The 20,192-nt window shown below is 44.2% G+C and overlaps 1 long non-coding RNA gene across 2 annotated transcripts; it reads right to left on the reverse strand.

Moving 5' to 3' along the window:
- Nucleotides 1-267: 267 nt before the first annotated feature.
- Nucleotides 268-2,257, reverse strand: LOC139837691 (uncharacterized). Of its 2 annotated transcripts, none has more exons than XR_011754321.1 (3): nt 2,148-2,257; nt 1,370-1,674; nt 268-1,161 (listed from the first exon to the last, which is right to left on the reverse strand). It is a non-coding gene; the product is annotated as an uncharacterized lncRNA (long non-coding RNA). The 2 variants fall into 2 exon arrangements; XR_011754320.1 differs by having other exon boundaries at nt 268-576; nt 1,038-1,674.
- Nucleotides 2,258-20,192: the final 17,935 nt, after the last annotated feature.

A 20,192-nucleotide genomic window follows, 5' to 3' on the forward strand; every position in this document is an offset into this window, starting at 1 on the left:
ATGTGCTATACCTAGCTTGTTATCACATTGTGCTCATCATGGTAGCATAGGTTGTTGGTGCTCTTAGGCAATCCCCTAGTTGATAGATTTTGAGCTAAACTAGTAAACACATGTGTAGTTTTATTCCGCCTAGTTTAGCTCTCAAGTAGAAGTTTTTATACACTGCCTATTCACCCCCTCTAGGAGACGTCGTAGAACATTCAGGTACAATTTCACACCGAAGAAGAAAACCATTCATTGCTCAAGACAAATCCCATGAGCCTCTTATATATGATAGTCAGATTATTGACATACAAACGAGAACGTAGAATTGTCCAACAAATTTTTGGAACCAGCAATATTTACAGGAAAACCCGATTTGCATAAGAATAAAAATCAATCTCTTGCCTTCCTTGGAACATTCTTATAGCTGGCCTTCTGAGAGGTGAAGACAAAGAAAAAATCATGCATGATAACTCGATGGTTTCAGTCTGTTGTACTCCTGCCAAAGTGTTGAATTTCTTGAAAATGTGACGTTCACGTTCCTAGTAGAATTGAATTTGCTAGACCATGATGACACGCTTTGCTGCACTCGTCCTTGTATGAAATGTAATAATAAGAATATGAAAAATATATCGATAAAATTAAATATAGATAAACCAACTCGGGTAGTTGAAATGGGGAACTAATGAGGCATACACAGGGTACACGTACCTAAATAATTTCTTCTTTCTAAATTTATCTCCATCACAACATAATAAGTAAAAAAATGCAAGACTGAACATAAAAAACATGTAATTTAATATAGTACAACAAACCCTTTCGTCAAGGGAGATATTTAGCAACAACCAGGATAATGTGTGATGTAAATTGTTACGAAATTCAAATATAATATGGTTGGTGATGAAACTGCCCTGATGTAGTTTCGATGTCAATACCGACGTTTCAGTTTTAGGATGTGTAATAATAGATTGCCACGTAACTAATAAAAGAACTCAGCAATCATAGGCACACATAGTTATATATTGGATAAAATATGACATTCCAAATGGACAAACCTGGCCAACAGCCATTGGAAATCTTCACTGGCAGAACTCCCGATCAGAAAAAAAAGAGAGGTAAGAACCAGCCTCTAGGAACTCCTCGATACCAGAACCACAAAGAGATCTTGGGCAACAGTATCTGCAAACAAATGTAACAGTGGAGTCGTGGAGAACAAAACATTAGAAGGAATCCAGACTGAATAAAACCATTGAAGGGACAAGGGGTAATAGTTGTCAGAAAAATTGATCTACTACAAGTTCTAGCTGGAGAAAGGTGGAGGAAAGAGCCCGGACGACCGTACAGAGAATATGTAGGCGGAGTATAAGAAGCGAAATAGCAACTTAACTGCATCTTGTAGAAACGGCTGAGCATATGTAGCCTCCAATCGTCCCCGCTCCATTAAAGACTTGTAGAAAACGGTTGAGTTATTTCTTGCCTAAACAGCGGCGAATGAACTCCAATTCTCCCACGGCGCTTCAGCTTGCACTTAACTGTGTCAGCAAAGAGCTGCTGCTACCTAACCTTTTGACTCGCACTTCTGCATCAGCTGGCAAAGGACGAGGCTCACGAAGCAGACAGACCTGACACTTATGCCGAATCGCTCCGTCACATTTGCCTGTCCGCTTCCTTGGTTAATTTGCTTCCTAGAATCTGTATGTCCCATCAAGATTGAATAAGTTGGCCTTAAAGTGTGTGTTGCCATGCCTCTCAATTTTCAGGAAAGAAGTATAATATCAAGTACAGATATACAATGTGCATGAATATATCCAGAAGATGGAACCTGTACATGGTTTTTTCGCTAACATTGAGCTCTTTGAAGCACGCATGCATGAAGTAAGCAATCAACAGAAAATATGAGGAGTGGAATGGTACAAGATGAGTTCTGAAAGTCATAAAGGGAAGTAAGCCTTGAAAATTATTTTGCCGGTATCACTCATCACATTAAAGTTGGAAGCCAAATAGATAAGAATCGGTCCAACTGTTCTTCAAGGTTGTGCATTTAATGAATTTTAAGCAAACATTAACCATTGTATTTCTTTATTTAGATCAAAATTTATATGGAATATGCTGGGCAGTCATGAATTTATATAAGAATTTGCAGGGAAAGGATCATAAAAAGTAACCTTTAGGGGATAATTCTTCAAGCTGGCTCATGTCCCTATTGCAGATCTTATTCAGAATTGCATCTACTCTGTGAAGCCCCTCTCACCAAAATCGATGAAGCCTTCAATCCAGCACTAAACTAAAATCGAAGTTGAAATAAAGTAGAGAAAATATGGTTAGCGGGAAGCATGTCTTGTCTCCAAACTTTCATAAAAGAAATTATACAAAATAAAATTGTAAAGCAAAATGAAGCACGTAAGATAAGGAAAGAAAGTATCAGCTCCAACCAATACATATGCCTACATACAGAGTGGGACATGCAAATAAAATCTTTCTGATAACATATATATCAACAATAGAATTTTAATGAAATGCTGTATAACTAATTAGTTTAAATAGCTTATCTGCAGAAAAGGGAGAAAAAGTCCCAGAACTGAATTTGACGACAGAACTGTGAACATAACAACTTCAATCATCCTAAGCATTGTGATCTTTCTGTATTAAAATGCGATTTTCCATGTTGCTCTTCTGGTTAGTTTTTTAAACATTTTGATCATTACCTGACTTGTTGATGAGCTTGATGTGGAAGCCTGGGGCGCCGAACATCCTGCAGCTGTACAAAATAACTGATCCATAGCGCCTCCGTATGTCCATCACCTCCGACCGGAATTCTGTGAGGGGGACCAAACAAGCAATCGACAGCCTAGGGATTGCAAGGATTTGAGGAGATGGAGTGTGGAGGGTTGCCGTCGCGGCGGTTGCACATTGCAATTGATAGCAAGAGAACGTGGGTGGCGAAGGTCGTCTGAGAAAAGGAACCAGGAGGAGATGAGCAATCGCCAGAGAACTGCCTTTAGTACGGAGACGGCGGCGGCGAACGGTGGCGGCGGTGGCGGATCGGGAAGGACAGGTGCGAGCAGAGGAATACGCGACAAAAAATGCCTAGCAAACGGAGGCCCATCCGGAAAGAGGCTGCATTGTTTAAGTTTCGGCCCGGTTGATAACGAGACGCCGAAGTCCATTTCCGGAGAAGCAGCCCTACCACGTTGAGCAGGCCATGGGGTGTGTTCAGCAATCAGGCGCGGTGAACGACCCAGCGACGGTCCGTGAGACGACCGGAAGATCTGTGACGTCCGACGACATGATCGGATGGCTGTGAGCGTCAAATAGCTGTGGTGGCTCCTAGCTAGTTCAGTTTTTTTTGCGAATGGAAATATATTAATCAAGGCAAAGGAGTTTTGTCCTGATTACAAGCATCTCTAATTAAATCTGATCCATCACGAATCCAGACTCTGGTACACTCCGTTGTGCAACCTATTCTAGCTAAGATATAGCTAACTAAATTTAGGTCTCTGCTGACATGCCGAACACATCGAACCTTCTTCTCCACACACCATTGTTTCAGCACATTAACCAGGCCTGCCACCGGTGATCGGTTAATTTCAGCGTCGTTAAGCATCGGTACCAACTCCTAACAGTCGCTCTCCAGGATTACTGGCTTGTCCGTGCACTCCGGTAGCCGTTCTACACCATCCAAGCCTGCATGTGTCTCAGCTTCAAGGGGGCTAGTGGATATCCCTAGATGTCTACAAGCAGCAACAAGTATGCTGCCTTCTTCATCTCGGAGGATCATGCCGGTACCTCCTTTAAGCCCGTCTTCTACCCAGGACCCATCTATGTTGAGCTTGACCCAACCTGACGGGGGTTTAGCCCATTGCTTCACCTCCTTTCTTGGCTTTTCTCTTCTAGCATAGTGTCTCCCCTTCCATTGCATGTGATCATAGGCGATTGTTACCTTCCCTTTGGTTGGGTATGCACCGGGATTCTGCTTGATCATTAGCAAAGACTCCACATAGCTGCATAGGAATCTCCTTGACGCCTCCACTGGTGGTGCTTGCTTCTGATGGACCACCTCATTGCGAGCATGCCATATTCTCCACCATGTCATTAGCATCATCATCCTCTCTTGCTCCGGGGCTTGGTCCAACGCATGAAGTGGCCATTCCGTGCCAGTGCAGGTGATGGTGTTGATGGCCTTCAGAGGCCACACTTCCCGCATCGCTTCCCAGAGTCGCTTCGCCATTGGACACCTGCAGAAGGTATGGTACGTATCCTCACGTTCCAAACCACAAATGATACATATATCAGACACCTCCAAATTTCTTTTCTTTTTGTTCTCCCATGTGGCTAAGGAATTTGTAGCCAATCGCCATGCGAAGACGCGTACCTTAGGGGGAGAAGGGCACCCCCACACTGTGTCCCAGACGACACGATTGCCGTCCGGTGCCCTGCTCGCTGCGCACGTAGAGGTGCGATGAATGTTGTCCCATGCTAGCTTGTACGCGCTCCTGACGGAGAAGACACCTCGACGATCAGGACCCCATGCCAGCACATCCTCCTCTCGCGTCGGGGAGATCTTGAGCTTCAGAATATCCTCCACGTCCGGTCCCAAGAAGTACTTGCGTACCAGGTCCAAATTCCACTCACCCGTCGGCGTTAGCAGATCCGCGACACGCCGCAATCTGCATTTTCCTTGCTTTGATATAGGCCTGTATGACCATGGTTCAGGGAGCCAGGGATCACGCCAAATGCGAATTTGGCTGCCGTTACCCACCCTCCATACCGGGCCCTTTTTTAGCAGCTCGAGCCCATACTGGATCACCTGCCACGAAGAAGACGCATTACCTGCAAAGACTGTATCCTCTAGCCGTCCATTGGGAAAATATCGCGCCTTAAGAATTGTAGCACATAGACTATCTGGTTTGGTCAGAAGCCGCCAAGCCTGCCTAGCCAACAAGGGCCTGATTGAATAATCTGAAATCCTTAAAACCCAAGCCCCCATGGTTCTTTGGATGCGTAAGAGTCTCCCATGATCTCCAGTGAGTCTTCCGCTTACCCTCCTTCGATCCCCACCAATAATTACGGACCATTCTATTCAGATCCTCGCATAAGGCCATCGGCAACTTGAAGACGCCCATGATGAACGTCGGGATTGCTTGTGCTACTGCCTTTATAAGGACTTCCTTGGCCGCTTGCGATGGAAAACCATCTCCCCACTCCATAAATCTCTTAGTAAACCGAGCTTGCAGGTTGTGAAACTTCCCTCTGTTCAGCCTTCCTTTAGGCGTAGGTAGCCCCAAATACTTGGGTTCAAATTCAGGTCTTTGCACTTGCAGTATACCTCTGATCTCCTCTTGCATGGCTTCTGGGCAGCTTGGACTATACATGATTGAGCACTTGGAATTATTTATGAGTTGGCCTGTGGCCCTTGCATAGGTCTCAATCACCTCCCTGACCTGCTGCGCCTCTTGCGGATTTGCTTTAAAGAATAGTAGAGTGTCATCTGCGAACAACATATGGGATATACCCGGGGCCCGAGGACACACCTTGACAGGGGTTATTTCTTGCTGCTCCATAGATCTTCTTAAAAGTGCAGATAAACCATCAGCGACAAAAAGGAATAAGAACAGGGAGAGTGGATAACCTTGCCGAAGCCCGCGCGACGGTACAAACGAATCCAAGATAGCTCCATTAAATTTCACATTGTACCTCACCGTGGTGACACACGTCATAATCCACTTCACCCAACGGTGATCAAAGCCTATCTTTTGCATCGCTTGCTCCAAGAATGACCAATCCACTCGATCATAAGCCTTTGACAAATCTAGTTTATAAGCACACATACTCTTCTCAGGGTCCTTCTCTTGTTGAATATAGTGGAAGCATTCAAAAGCTACAAGGGCGTTGTCTTTAATGAGGCGTCCTGGTACAAATGCACTTTGGTTTGGGGAGATGAGATCATCCAGAATTGGCCTCAACCGATTGACCAGACATTTCGCCAACACCTTGTATATGCCATTACATAAGCTTATAGGTCTAAAGTCAGTGACTTTCTTCGGTGAATCCACCTTTGGGATGAGTACTATGGTAGCATCATTGACTCCTGTAGGCATGACCCCTGTGGTGAAGAAATCCTTTACCGCAGGGATAATCTCATCTTTCAAAATACCCCAATTTCTCTGAAAAAACCTTGCTGGAAACCCATCCGGTCCAGGCGCTTTTAGCGGCCCTATCTGAAACAAAGCATCGGCAATCTCTTTATCAGTAAACTCTTGCATAAGCTTTTCGTCGCTGCATTAACCTTCGGCTGTATTAACTCCAATACCGTTTCTTGGTTGAGGGTCGGGTCAGCTGAGAAAAGAGCCTCAAAGTAATCAGTCATCAGGTTCCCCATCATCATATGGTTCGTGTGCACTACTCCCAGATCATCCTCCAATTGTTTTACTTTGTTTTTTCTGGCCCTCCACACCGCTTTACTATGAAAAAACTTTGTATTCCGATCCCCCTCTCGCAGCCAGTCAATTCGTGATCGCTGCATCCACATCATTTCTTCTATGTATATAAGCTCATTCATTTGGTCTGTTACTACACGGATTTCACTTCTGTCTGCATTCATGTTCAGAAGCTCTTCTAACCTGGTCCGAGATTTTTCCAGCTGACGTTTGACATTTCCAAATTTCTCCTTGCTCCACGTCTGGAGGTGTCTCATAACTCCATCAAGGCCTGACTTGACCTGTCCCAGATTAACTTTAGGGCCTAGGGCAGCCCAGGCATTTGAAATGTGCTCGGGCAGAGATGCTTCCCGCTCCCACATCACCTCATATCTCCTATGATTTGTTCGATGGATTGTTTCTTCTTCCTTTTCACAGTGTAACACAATAGGACAGTGATCACTACATGGTGTCACTTTGTGCACAACTCTAGCCTCAGAGAAAATGTTACGCCATCGGTTATCAGCCACGACTCGGTCCAGCCTCACCTTCACATTCTTCCTCCCTTGACGCCTATTATCGTATGTGTAAGGTAGACCCGAAAAGCCCAGGTCCACTAATTCGCACTTCTCGAGCATGTCACAAAAAGCCAACATCTGTGCCTCTGAGCCCTTGGTGGCTGAGAAATGCTCAAAAGACCACATTGCTTCGTTAAAGTCCCCCAAGACACACCACGGAAGATTTGATTGAATTTTCAGTGAACACATTAGGTTCCACATCTCCTGTCTATTCTCTGTTCTTGGCTCACCATATACACATGTTAGGCGCCATTTACGTGCATCCTCCGAGAGGCGCACATGCACGTCAATGTACCGCTCACATTGGGCTTGGACCTCCACCTTCAATTGATCACACCAGAACAGAGCAAGCCCTCCGCTTAAGCCATCACTATCAACACCAGTAAAACCCCGTAAGCCAATTCTTCCTCTCAACCTTCTAACTTTCTCAGCTTTCTGTCTCTTCTCGCATAAGAAAGCCATGCGTGACTTGGTTGTATGGGTGAGGTCACCCAATTCACGAACTGTCGGTTTGCCACCCACTCCCCGACAGTTCCAACCTATGCAATTCATTGCTCCTGACGGGCCGCGCCATGCGGTCCCGTCAGTTGACCAGCGGCCCCAAGGCTGGTTGCCTCCAAAACATTGCACTCGCCCGATTCATTTACCACCTTAGCTTCATGTCTACCCTTCTTAATCTTTCCTGCAGGGCTACTACCTTCTCTGGTTACCAACGCTCTGCTCATGTCCTCAGATTCGCCCTCATCTTGTTCCGCTATTCTCTTACCCAGAATTGAATCAGCATCTGACATTAAGGTCTCTCCTGCCGAGAAGACAAATGAGTCCACCCCTGTAGAGGTGGTATCATCTCCTCACTCCCGAGGCCAGCAAGATAGCTAGCAGAAGGATAAGCAGGGAACATAGCCAACGGAATCGGATTCTGAATAACCAACGATCCATGTTGTGTATTTGTGTTTCCTTTGCTTCTCCCACCTCGGCCTACCGTCTTCTTAGGAGCTCTCTGTTTCCCTCCACGAATGGCATGTGCATCAGCTCGAGCCAAAGGGAGATTCAGTTTAGTTATTCTTTCAGCCAAATCAGCATCCACCTCCAATGATCCTGCATTCTCTGAACCTTCAAACCCATCCCTGGCATCAATTGGCTCTGGTACATGATTACCCATATGGCGAACAATGTTCCTGTTCCACCTCCTATCCATCGGCACCCCCAAGTTAGATGAGTTCTCACTGCTAGATGAAAAATTCATGCCTTTACGAACATGTGTGTGCTGTTTTGGTGGTGCATAAGCCTGTCGCCGATCAAAAAATTTTACGGGTGAACACCTCAGACGTGTATCATACTCCAACGAAGGCACTCCAATACGTTTCTTCTCACAACTCGTGTCATCATGTCCTATGAAACCACACCAGAAGCAGAAGTAGGGCACCCTTTCATACCGTATGAGGTAGGTTGAGGTCTCCTTCCCTGCGTAGTAATGCTTGAGAGCAGCCTTTATCCACTGGGATGTCCACACGGACACGCAAAAAATCATATGGGCTGTACCCATCTGCACCCAGGTCTGCCTCCAAGAACTTGCGAAGCTTAGCTCCAACAAGTTGTGTCGTACTCTTCTTCTGTCTGTTCCAAGGCATATCATACACCTGGACCCAAAGAGGCACTGAATTCAACACCGTTTCAGACGGGTGTTTCCCTTCTGGGATTTTGGCCACCAAGAGCGGGTAACCCCTGTAGATCCATGGCCCTCCCCTTGCAACAAAATTGTAGTCTCCCTCCGAGAACAGCGTAACATGGAACCATTTCTTCCCCATTGGTGCTAGGTTTACTCCCGTTCGCAGATGCCACACATCATTGAAGTGATCAGTCATATCATCAAGATCAGGTCTCCTCAGGCTAACATACCTGCCCACTAGGCGCCATCGATGGACCTCCTCTGGGGCTGGTTCCTCCTCCTCAGGTTCTAGCTCAATCACATCATCATCCTCCATGTCAACCTCTCCATCCAAAATTTCATCAACATCTGCTAGACCCTCCCGTGCCGCCGACTGCCAGTTGCTGTTTTCCCTCCTTGCATATCCAATCGCCATCTCCCTCTCCCGGTCACCCGCAACTGCGGACGAGTCTCCTACAAGCAACTTCGGGCGGGTAGGTGCCTCAGCGGCACCCCCTTGTTCTCCCCCATTACTTGCAGAATCCATCGACCATGTTCGCGGTTGATCTTTCCCTAGACCCGGATCGTGAACGAAGAGCGGGTTGTCGGTGATGAAAACTAGATCGACTTTTGGACCCTGCTGTACCTCGTTCTTAAGGACCCCAGGGCCGAAACTTTCCTTGGATGAATCGGATCCGTGGACACGTACCTCCACCAGAGTCCTCCCTTCAGCCGATCGCCCCGTTTCTCTCGACTCAGAGATCTGAATACCACGGATACTCATGGTGCTCCCGGATTTGGTTCGGTGGCGGCTCAAAGTCGCCTTGGAGTCGCCAGACCTAACCCTCATCCGTAGCCAATACCCCCTATTGTGATGCCTAACATAGCGGCGGACGGTGGCGGCGGTGGCGGATCGGGAAGGATAGGTGCGAGCAGGGGAATACGTGACAAAAAAATGCCTAGCAAACGGAGGCCCATCCGGAAAGAGGCTGCACTGTTTAAGTTTCGGCCCGATTCATAACGAGACGCCGAAGTCCATTTCCGGAGAAGCAGCCCTACAACGTTGAGCAGGCCATGGGGTGTGTTCAGGCGCGGTGAACGACCCAGCGACGGTCCGTGAGACGACCGGAAGATCTGTGACGTCCGATGACATGATCAGATGGCTGTGAGCGTCAAATAGCTGTGGTGGCTCCTAGCTAGTTCAGTTTTACTGTTACTTAATTTCTTCGGAAAAGCCCCGAGCGTAGAGTTTACAGAGTTTGGTAATCATACGATATACGTACAAGGAGGTACGAGGAGGAGCTGGTTTATATCTCTAAGAGCATCTCCAGCAGGCGCACTATAAATCGGTGCGCTAAACCTCGTTTCCGTGACGCTGTAAACGGATAGCGCGTGGTGCGCTGAAACTGGCCCCGCCGGATGCTCCATTTAGCAGCGCGCGTTGGCGCGGTAAAAAAGCTCCTCCGTCGGGCGCTCCATTATGCAGCGCGCAGCGCGGCGCAAACAACAAACACACACAAGTATGCATCAAAGAAGATAAAAAAATCATATAAAATTCACAAATAAAATGTATCATACAAATACAATAAGTTGTTCACAACAAATACAACAAGTACATGAAATTGTTCACAACAAATACAACAAGTTTAAGGACCAGCATACAACAATACAATAGAGTTTTGAGACAATACAACACACAGTTTTCAAACAAATACAACAAGTATGCAACTATTGTTGTCCATGCCAATTCCACCATTCTTCCATGAGATCTTTTTGGAGCTCATCATGTGTGTCGTTGGAGCGAATGGCATGGTACGAGGCAATGAACCGGGCAATCCTATGTGCGGACCTCCTCACTTGCACGGGAACCCCCATCAACTCGTAGTGGCTATGATCCACATCTTTCCCACGATCATCCTCTATAATCATGTTATGCATGATGACACAAGTGGTCAACGGTCATGATATACCAAAGGCACTCTTGGTCCCAAAATCTAGCCGGCCCTCTGATACGTCCAATTTGCATCACTATTTTATATCATAATTTGCTGTTATTCATTGATATATTTCATATTGGGACACAATACTTATGTTATTTCATCTATTTTGCATGTTTCATCATTATTGGAGGATCAAGCACCGGAGCCAGGATTCTGCTGGAAAAAGCACCGTCAGAACGCAATATTTCGGAAGATCAACTGTGGAAGGAAATTATACCAAAAATCCTATTTTTCAAGATGACGAAGGAAGCCAGAAGGAGGAGCCAGCTGGACCCAGGGTGGGCCCACACCATAGGGCGGCGCGGCCCATGGCCTGGCCGCGCCACCATGTGGTGTGGGGGCCCCACAGCCCCTTTCGCCTCCTTTTCTTCGCGAAATCCTTCGTCCCGAAAACCTAAGCCACAGAGGGTACCTCGCGAAGAGTTACAGCCGCCTCTGCGGGGCGGAGAACACCAGAGAGAAAAGAGCTCTCCGGCGGGCAGGAATCCGCCGAGGAAATTCCCTCCGGGAGGGGGAAATCGACGCCATCGTCACCGTCATCGAGCTGGACATCATCTCCATCACCATCATCATCATCTCCACCATCATCACCGCCGTCTCCACCGCTGGACACCGTCACTGCCGTAGCAATTTGGGTTTGATCTTGATTGTTTGATAGGGGAAACTCTCCCGGTATCGATCTCTACTTGTTGTTGATGCTATTGAGTGAAACCATTGAACCAAGTTTATGTTCAGATTGTTATTCATCATCATATTACCTCTGATCATGTTCCATATGATGTCTCGTGAGTAGTTCGTTTAGTTCTTGAGGACATGGGTGAAGTCTAAATGTTAGTAGTGAACTATGGTTGAGTAATATTCAATGGTATGATATTTAAGTTGTGGTGTTATTCTTCTAGTGGTGTCATGTGAACGTCGACTACATGACACTTCACCATTTATGGGCCTAGGGGAATGCATCTTGTATTCGTTTGCCAATTACGGGGTTGCCGGAGTGACAGAAACCTAAACCCCCGTTGGTATATCGATGCAGGAGGGATCGCAGGATCTCAGAGTTTAAGGCTGTGGTTAGATTTATTCTTAATTACTTTCTTGTAGTTGCGGATGCTTGCAAGGGGTATAATCACAAGTATGTATTAGTCCTAGGAAGGGCGGTACATTAGCATAGGTTCACCCACACAACACTTATCATAACAATGAAGATTATTTAGCCGTATGTAGCGAAAGCACTAGACTAAAATCCCGTGTGTCCTCGAGAACGTTTGGTCATTATAAGTAAACAAACCGGCTTGTCCTTTGTGCTAAAAAGGATTGGGTCACTCGCTGCAATTGTTACTCTCGCACTTTACTTACTCGTACTTTATTCAACTGTTACATCAAAAACCCCTGAATACTTGTCTGTGAGCATTTACAGTGAATCCTTCATCGAAACTGCTTGTCAACACCTTCTGCTCCTCGTTGGGATCGACATTCTTACTTATCGAAAATACTACGATACACCCCCTATACTTGTGGGTCATTAAGACTATTTTCTGGCGCCGTTGCCGGGGAGATCAAGACACGCTGCAAAGGGGAGTCTCCACTTCTCAATCTCTTTACTTTGTTTTTGTCTTGCTTAGTTTTATTTACTACTTTGTTTGCTGCACTAAATCAAAATACAAAAAAAATTAGTTGCTAGTTTTACTTTATTTGCTATCTTGTTTACTATATCAAAAACACAAAAAAATTAGTTACTTGCATTTACTTTATCTAGTTTGCTTTATTTACTGTTGCTAAAATGGCTACCCCTGACAATACTAAGTTGTGTGACTTCACAACCACAAATAATAATGATTTCTTATGCACACCTATTGCTCCATCTGCTACTACAGCAGAATTCTTTGAAATTAAACCTGCTTTACTGAATCTTGTTATGCGAGAGCAATTTTCTGGTGTTAGTTCTGATGATGCTGCTGCCCATCTTAATAATTTTGTTGAACTATGTGAAATGCAAAAATATAAAGATGTAGATGGTGACATTATTAAACTAAAATTGTTCCCTTTCTCATTAAGAGGAAGAGCTAAAGATTGGTTGCTATCTCTGCCTAAGAATAGTATTGATTCATGGACTAAATGCAAGGATGCTTTTATTGGTAGATATTATCCCCCTGCTAAAATTATATCTTTGAGGAGTAGCATAATGAATTTTAAACAATTAGATACTGAACATGTTGCTCAAGCTTGGGAAAGAATGAAATCTCTGGTTAAAAATTGCCCAACCCATGGACTGACTACTTGGATGATCATCCAAACCTTCTATGCAGGACTAAATTTTTCTTCGCGGAATTTATTGGATTCAGCTGCTGGAGGTACCTTTATGTACATCACTCTTGGTGAAGCAACAAAGCTTCTTGATAATATGATGATCAATTACTCTGAATGGCACACGGAAAGAGCTCCACAAGGTAAGAAGGTAAATTCTGTCGAAGAAACCTCTTCCTTGAGTGATAAGATTGATGCTATTATGTCTATGCTTGTGAATGATAGGACTAATATTGATCCTAATAATGTTCCATTAGCTTCATTGGTTGCACAAGAAGAACATGTTGATGTGAACTTCATTAAAAATAATAATTTCAACAACAATGCTTACCGGAACAATTCTAGTAATAACTATAGGCCATATCCTTATAATAATGGTAACGGTTATGCTAATTCTTATGGGAATTCTTACAACAATAATAGGAGTTCACCCCCTGGACTTGAAGCCATGCTTAAAGAATTTATTAGTACACAAACTGCTTTTAACAAATCTGTTGAAGAAAAGCTTGGGAAAATTGATATACTTGCTTCTAAAGTCGATAGTCTTGCGGCTGATGTTGATCTTTTGAAATCGAAAGTTATGCCTAATGAAAATCATCATAATAAAATTGTTACTACAGCAAATGCCATCCAAGTTAGAATTAATGAGAATATAAGATTGATGGCCGAACTGCGTGCTAGGTGGGATAGAGAAGAAAATGAAAAACTAGCTAAAGAAAAGAATGTAGCTAAAGTTTGGACTATTACCACCACTAGTAATGCTAATGCTACACATGTTGCTGCACCTCCTACTATTAATAATAAAAGAATTGGTGTTAGCAATGTTTCCACTTCTAATGCAAAGCGCGAGAAACTGCCTGAAATTGCTAAAACTGCTGAAACTGCCTGTGATAAAACTGCTGAAATTTTTTCCAACATTGGGGATGATGATCCCATTGCTTTAGATTATAATGGTTTGAATTTTGATGATTGCCACATCTCTGAAGTTATAAAGTTCTTGCAAAAACTTGCTAAAAGTCCTAATGCTAGTGCTATAAATTTGGCTTTCACGCAACATATTACAAATGCTCTCATAAAAGCTAGAGAAGAGAAACTAGAGCGCGAAGCCTCTATTCCTAAAAAGCTAGAGGATGGTTGGGAGCCCATCATTAAGATGAAGGTTAAAGATTTTGATTGTAATGCTTTATGTGATCTTGGTGCAAGTATTTCTGTTATGCCTAAGAAAATTTATAATATGCTTGACTTGCCACCGCTGAAAAATTGTTATTTGGATGTTAATCTTGCTGATCATTCTACAAAGAAACCTTTGGGGAAAGTTGATAATGTTCGCATTACCGTTAACAATAACCTTGTCCCCGTTGATTTTGTTGTCTTGGATATTGAATGCAATGCATCTTGTCCCATTATATTGGGAAGACCTTTTCTTCGAACTGTTGGTGCTATCATTGATATGAAGGAAGGTAATATAAAATATCAATTTCCTCTCAAGAAAGGTATGGAACACTTCCCTAGAAAGAGAATGAAGTTACCTTTTGATTCTATTATTAGAACAAATTATGATGTTGATACTTTGTCTCTTGATAATACTTGATACACACTTTCTGCGCCTAGCTGAAAGGCGTTAAAGAAAAGCGCTTATGGGAGACAACCCATGTTTTTACCTACAGTACTTTGTTTTTATTTTGTGTCTTGGAAGTTGTTTACTACTGTAGCAACCTCTCCTTATCTTAGTTTAGTGTTTTGTTGTGCCAAGTAAAGTCGTTGATAGTAAAGTTCATACTAGATTTGGATTACTGCGCAGAAACAGATTTCTTTGCTGTCACGAATCTGGGATGTTTTCTCTGTAGGTAACTCAGAAAATTATGCCAATTTACGTGAGTGATCCCCAGATATGTACGCAACTTTCATTCAATTTGAGCATTTTCATTTGAGCAAGTCTGGTGCCTCGATAAAATTCGTCAATACGAACTGTTCTGTTTTGACAGATTCTGCCTTTTATTTCGCATTGCCTCTTTTGCTATGTTGGATGAATTTCTTTGATCCATTAATGTCCAGTAGCTTTATGCAATGTCCAGAAGTGTTAAGAATGATTGTGTCACCTCTGAACATGTTAATTTTTATTGTCGCTAACCCTCTAATGAGTTGTTCTAAGTTTGGTGTGGAGGAAGTTTTCAAGGATCAAGAGAGGAGTATGATGCAACATGATCAAGGAGAGTGAAAGCTCTAAGCTTGGTGATGCCCCGGTGGTTCACCCCTGCATATTTTAAGAAGACTCAAGCGTCTAAGCTTGGGGATGCCCAAGGCATCCCCTTCTTCATCGACAACATTATCAGGTTCCTCCCCTGAAACTATATTTTTATTCCATCACATCTTATGTGTTTTGCTTGGAGCGTCGGTTTGTTTCTGTTTTTGTTTTGTTTGAATAAAATGGATCCTAGCATTCACTTTATGGGAGAGAGACACGCTCCGCTGTAGCATATGGACAAGTATGTCCTTAGGCTCTACTCATAGTATTCATGGCGAAGTTTCTTCTTCGTTAAATTGTTATATGGTTGGAATTGGAAAATGATACATGTAGTAATTGCTATAAATGTCTTGGGTAATGTGATACTTGGCAATTGTTGTGCTCATGTTTAAGCTCTTGCATCATATGCTTTGCACCCATTAATGAAGAAATACATAGAGCATGCTAAAATTTGGTTTGCATATTTGGTTTCTCTAAGGTCTAGATAATTTCTAGTATTGAGTTTGAACAACAAGGAAGACGGTGTAGAGTCTTATAATGTTTACAATATGTCTTTTATGTGAGTTTTGCTGCACCGGTTCATCCTTGTGTTTGTTTCAAATAAGCCTTGCTAGCCTAAACCTTGTATCGAGAGGGATCACTTCTCATGCATCCAAAATACTTGAGCCAACCACTATGCCATTTGTGTCCACCATACCTACCTACTACATGGTATTTTCCGCCATTCCAAAGTAAATTGCTTGAGTGCTACCTTTAAAATTCCATCATTCACCTTTGCAATATATAGCTCATGGGACAAATAGCTTAAAATCTATTGTGGTATTGAATATGTAATTATGCACTTTATCTCTTATTAAGTTGCTTGTTGTGCGATAACCATGTTCACTGGGGACGCCATCAACTACTCTTTGTTGAATTTCGTGTGAGTTGCTATGCATGTTCGTCTTGTCTGAAGTAAGAGAGATCTACCACCTTATGGTTAAGCATGCATATTGTTAGAGAAGAACATTGGGCCGCTAACTAAAGCCATGATCCATGGTGGAAGTTTCAGTTTTAGACATATATCCTCAATCTCATATGAGAAAATTATTAATTGTTGTTACATGCTTATGCATAAAAGAGGAGTCCATTATCTGTTGTCTATGTTGTCCCGGTATGGATGTCTAAGTTGAGAATAATCAATAGCGAGAAATCCAATGCGAGCTTTCTCCTTAGACCTTTGTACAGGCGGCATAGAGGTACCCCTTTGTGACACTTGGTTAAAACATGTGCATTGTGATGATCCGGTAGTCCAAGCTAATTAGGACAAGGTGCGGGCACTATTAGTATACTATGCATGAGGCTTGCAACTTGTAAGATATAATTTACATGATACATATGCTTTATTACTACCGTTGACAAAATTGTTTCATGTTTTCAAAATCAAAGCTCTAGCACAAATATAGCAATCGATGCTTTTCCTCTATGGAGGACCATTCTTTTACTTTCATTGTTGAGTCAGTTCACCTATTTCTCTCCACCTCAAGAAGCAAACACTTGTGTGAACTGTGCATTGATTCCTACATACTTGCTTATTGCACTTATTATATTACTCTATGTTGACAATATCCATGAGATATACATGTTATAAGTTGAAAGCAACCGCTGAAACATAATCTTCCTTTATGTTGCTTCAATACCTTTACTTTGATTTATTGCTTTATGAGTTAACTCTTATGCAAGACTTATTGATGCTTGTCTTGAAGTGCTATTCATGAAAAGTCTTTGCTTTATGATTCACTTGTTTACTCATGTCATATACATTGTTTTGATCGCTGCATTCACTACATATGCTTTACAAATAGTATGATCAAGGTTATGATGGCATGTCACTCCAGAAATTATCTGTGTTATCGTTTTACCTGCTCGGGACGAGCAGAACTAAGCTTGGGGATGCTGATACATCTCCAACGTATCGATAATTTCTTATGTTCCATGACACATTATTGATGTTATCTACATGTTTTATGCACACTTTATGTCATATTCGTGCATTTTCTGGAACTAACCTATTAACAAGATGCCGAAGTGCCGATTCTTTGTTTTTCTGTTTTTGGTTTCAGAAATCCTAGTAACGAAATATTCTCGGAATTGGACGAAATCAACGCCCAGGGTCCTATTTTGCCACGAAGCTTCCAGAAGACCGAAGAGGAGACGAAGTGGGGCCACGAGGTGCCCAAACCATAGGGCGGCGCGGCCCCCCCTTGGCCGTGCGGCCCTATCATCTGGGCCCCTCGTGTGGCCCCCTGACCTGCCCTTCCGCCTACTTAAAGCCTCCGTCGCGAAACCCCCAGTACCGAGAGCCACGATACGGAAAACCTTCCAGAGACGCCGCCGCCGCCGATCCCATCTCGGGGGATCCAGGAGATCGCCTCCGGCACCCTGCCGGAGAGGGGAATCATCTCCCGGAGGACTCTACGCCGCCATGGTCGCCTCCGGAGTGATGAGTGAGTAGTCTACCCCTGGACTATGGGTCCATAGCAGTAGCTAGATGGTTGTCTTCTCCCCATTGTGCTATCATTGTCGGATCTTGTGAGCTGCCTAACATGATCAAGATCATCTATCTGTAATTCTATATGTTACGTTTGTTGGGATCCGATGAATAGAGAATACTTGTTATGTTGATTATCAAAGTTATGTCTATGTGTTGTTTATGATCTTGCATGTTCTCCGTTACTAGTAGATGCTCTGGCCAAGTAGATGCTTGTAACTCCAAGAGGGAGTATTTATGCTCGATAGTGGGTTCATGCCTCCATTGATATCTGGGACAGTGATAGAAAGTTCTAAGGTTGTGGATGTGCTGTTGCCACTAGGGATAAAACATTAGTGCTATGTTCAAGGATGTAGTTACTGATTACATTACGCGCAATACTTAATGCAATTGTCTGTTGTTAGCAACTTAATACTGGAGGGGGTTCGGATGATAACCTGAAGGTGGACTTTTTAGGCATAGATGCATGCTGGATGGCGGTCTATGTACTTTGTCGTAATGCCCAATTAAATCTCACTATACTCATCATAATATGTATGTGCATGGTCATGCCCTCTTTATTTGTCAATTGCCCAACTGTAATTTGTTCACCCAACATGCTGTTTATCTTATGGGAGAGACACCTCTAGTGAACTGTGGACCCCGGTCCAATTCTCTATACTGAAATACAATCTACTGCAATACTTGTTCTACTGTTTTCTGCAAACAATCATCTTCCACACAATACGGTTAATCCTTTGTTACAGCAAGCCGGTGAGATTGACAACCTCACTGTTTCGTTGGGGCAAAGTACTTTGGTTGTGTTGTGCAGGTTCCACGTTGGCGCCGGAATCCCTGGTGTTGCGCCGCACTACATCCCGCCGCCATCAACCTTCAACGTGCTTCTTGACTCCTACTGGTTCGATTAAACCTTGGTTTCTTACTGAGAGAAACTTGCCGCTGTGCGCATCACACCTTCCTCTTGGGGTTCCCAACGGACGTGTCAACCACACGCATCACCCTCTCACAATGGCAAATTGAGATTGCAAAATGCCAAATGCTCTCTCTACATCTTTCCTAGCCGCCGCTTGTGCATTGTGGAATTGGGTTTGCTTCTTACCTTATTGTTGAATAACCGGCTTCACAAATGTTTGCCACCTTAGATATATGCCGTCGGCGAGGAAGTAGCCATAGTTGTACTTGTGGCCATTTGCTTCAAACTTCACCAATGGACCTTCCCGCATTTCAAGTCTTGTAATTAGTTGTGATTGTTAAAGAACATTGATGTCAATGCAAGACCCGGAGATTCCAAAAAATGCATGGCATATCCAAGTCTCTTGAACGGCGACCGCTTCATGGACTATTGTGGCATCCTTCTTGTACCATTTGAATTATCCATGCCATGCCGCTGGACAATTCTTCCAACTCCAATGCATACAATCAATGGAACCAAGCATACCGGGAAACCCTCGGTTGGCGTTAATCTCCAAAAGCCTTGCCGTGTATTGAGCATTTGGGGCTCTCAAGTGGATCCAAAAACATTCACAATTGCAACGATAAAGCGCTTCACACAAAAGATAGAAGTGCTCTCTCCCATGGCCAAATGATCATCAACTAGATCTGCCAGTATACCATATGCCAACATACGCAAGGCGGCGGTCACCTTTGATATGTGCTATGACCAAGTTCTCCGGCGGCATTTCTCCTTTGCTCAAAGAACCGATCATACTTGGTCACCTCCGTTGTGATGTGCTTGAACAAGTTGATTCTCATCCGAAAACGCCGCCGAAAATAGCTTTCGGGAAATATCGGATTATCATTGAAATACGACCGCATCAACTTCTCATGCCCTTCAATCCTTTCTCTCCACAACTTCTGTCTACCGAACACTGATCCACCAATTTTTGACTTCTTAACGGCGCGGTATGCTAATAGTAGCGATATGTTCTCCTCTTCCTCTTGGGCATACTCGTCATCCGATGAATTATTTGATGAACTCTACAAACATACATATGAAATTACTTAACTACAACTAACTATAGTTGCTAATTGGCGAGCAAAATCATGGCGGCCGGCCGGCGGAGGCGCATACCTTGCGAGCAAATAGGCGAGCATCTTGGTTGTGCTATGTCGCTAGCAAGCTCGAAGACGACGACATGTCGATGGCGGCGCGGGGTATGTAGAGGAGAAGGCACGAGCGAGGCGGGGGGAAGCGCTGACTTGTCCCCGTCGGTGGCGACAGCGCCCGGTCGGTACAGCGCGGCAGAGCAGCTGCTACTGCCGGCAGGAGGCGCGGGCGGGGTGGATCTACGGCGCGGCGGCGAGCAACACGGGGGCGGCGGGATTTCGCCGCGGAGACACGGTGGGAAATGGAGGGCGCGGGGGGGGGGGGGGGGGCGGGATTTCCATGCGTTAGGGTATTCGCGCGTACGCCGAGCGATGCCGCACGATGTAGCCGACACATCACATTTGGCGCTCGGGATTGTGCAAAATGCCGCGCGCCCTAATTTTTT

The sequence above is a fragment of the Lolium perenne genome, chromosome 3 (assembly GCF_019359855.2).
Source record: "Lolium perenne isolate Kyuss_39 chromosome 3, Kyuss_2.0, whole genome shotgun sequence".
NCBI classification, from domain to species: Eukaryota; Viridiplantae; Streptophyta; class Magnoliopsida; order Poales; family Poaceae; genus Lolium; species Lolium perenne.